The sequence below is a fragment of the Daktulosphaira vitifoliae genome, unplaced genomic scaffold (genome assembly GCF_025091365.1).
Source record: "Daktulosphaira vitifoliae isolate Bord-2020 unplaced genomic scaffold, ASM2509136v1 Scaffold_3, whole genome shotgun sequence".
NCBI lineage: Eukaryota > Metazoa > Arthropoda > Insecta > Hemiptera > Phylloxeridae > Daktulosphaira > Daktulosphaira vitifoliae.
Window position 1 is genome coordinate 38210434 of NW_026099574.1, and position 2546 is coordinate 38212979.

Genomic DNA, 2546 nt, shown 5'->3' on the forward strand with positions numbered 1-2546 from the left:
TGACACGGCCCGCGTCGCTTCGTTATACACGATGCCCCGCGACTCGTGCCACCTTTATCAGCCGTCGCCCTACTATGAGTATTTGACTGACCAACACCGCGTGTTATACGCTACGGTGCAAAGTCCAGCAAATGCCGCACGGCCGACGACGACCCGCCGCAAATGGTGCGAGAGTCTTCCTCCCGCTGTGAAAGCGACAACGTCGACAGCCGAACCGCACCCGCGCACCGTCGCCTACAACGCTGCTAACCATTTTGCCGTCCAAGGATTACGCCGAACATCGCGTCGTCGACGCCAGCGAAAGTGCCGCGATATTATGCGAAGATTATTATTACTGTGTTTATCTTTTCGGTTTGTTTTATTTTTGTTAACATAATCTGTTGTCGCTCATTTAATAAACGGCCCACGGGTCTCTACCCTCAAAACCAGTGTCGACCACATTTTTGCGACGCAAGTCGTGTCAACTGGCTCCCCGGCGGGGATTATTTAATTAATTTATTATCTATGAGTATTTTTTTTATAATATAGTAATCAATGCATGTTTTAATATTTAAATTAAAATTTAGGTTTTATTTCTATCAACTCGTCAGCAACTTTTTTTACTTTTTATTTTCAAATATGATACTGGTTAAAACTATAAAAAAAAGCAATGTGTTGTGTCTACTTATTATTTAAATTTTTGTTTTAGGTTTTTTGAAGATTTTTTTATGAAATATCCAGAAACAAAAAACTATTAACATAATTGGCTAAACTTTATTAAAAAGTGGATTTTGTTTTCAAATAACTTATTGAGCTTACATAGAAATTTAGTGAAAGATAATTATGCTAATGACTTATTAAAACAACTTGATATTATACACTGAATGTAAGTTATTATTGTATAATTATTAATTATCTATCCTGTGAATTTTATGCACCTTTATTTTAAAAGTTAATATTGTAATTTAACCAGAGACATAATTATAAGTCCTGGGATTAAACTAGTCTTTATAAAACGAGTGTGATGCTACCAATTCGTGGTCCACCAACTTCTTATCACAAACAAATATTGGTTACCCTTCGGTTACCAATATTATATAGAGTATAACGCTTTTTCTAACCGATAGATGTAGACACATAATAACAAAAAGCATATATTACACGCATTTACCAATCATACACACAACAAAGATCTGTCGGCCGGTGGGAGTATATATACAATTACTATCGTATACACCGCCGTAACAACTCGAATAATTGTGAACGACCACTGCATTTAACAACTTAGCATTTGATATTATATTATAGAGTTTTTTATAAGCTTTCAGAAAATGTATAGAAAATATCTGGACTCGTCTCGGAACATTCACCAATTCGCCAATTACTGTGGCCGAGTTGTTGCGTTTATACGCTACCAAAAGTAATTTTCGCGGTCTTGATTTGCAATATTCAGTTACTCCTGCACGTTTCACCCGTTAGCTTTTCACACCACTTATAGAGATTTTTATAAGCTTTCAGAAAATGTATAGAAAATATCTAGACTCGTCTCGGAACTTTGTCAAAATCGCAAATTACTGTGGCCGAGTTGTTGCGTTTATACGCTACCAAAAGTAATTTTCGCGGTCTTGATTTGCAATATTCAGTTATACCTGCACGTTTCACCCGTTAGCTTTTCACACCACTTATAGAGTTTTTTATAAGCTTTCAGAAAATGTATAGAAAATATCTGGACTCGTCTCGGAACATTCACCAATTCGCCAATTACTGTGGCCGAGTTGTTGCGTTTATACGCTACCGAAAGTCATATTCGCGGTCTTTAATTGCAATATTCAGTTATACCTGCACGTTTCACCCGTTAGCTTTTCACACCACGTATAGAGTTTTTTATAAGCTTTCAGAAAATGTATAGAAAATATCTGGACTCGTCTCGGAACTTTGTCAAAATCGCAAATTACTGTGGCTGAGTTGTTGCGTTTATACGCTACCGAAAGTCATATTCGCGGTCTTTAATTACAATATTCAGTTATACCTGCACGTTCCCGCAGGGGAATCTGCAAGGATTACGGGCCTAACAACCCCGCGGATCCTAGTTATTTCAGTGGGGGTGGCAACACGTACCACTGCTCTTAGCCGGTCATGACTTTGGTTAGTTGGGACCGGTAGGCCTGGGCATACCTGCTTGCTAACAGCGAATAGGCCCCCCTAACCCAGCCATACCAAGTGAAAGGGTTGCTAACTTGTCACAGGGTAGTTAGCCGAAAGGTAAAGTGACCATTGGGATCCTCTATGGCACCTGGCGCACCATAGAGTATACAGCCTTATCACAGTATCGAGCTCTGCTGTGACGGACCTTTATTTCTCGACTTCTCGTGGGAACTATATGGACAAAAACATAGAAAAACCACAAAACAACGAACTTGTGACGATCAGGGATCCTAAGGACAACCTGTCGGAACAAGATCGTGAACTGGCGACTCTTCGCAGAAGAATCGCCGAACTTGAAGGTCTCAATGCCAACAACGGGACACTTGGTGAACCGTCTACTAGCAAAGAGACAGCAACGTCAG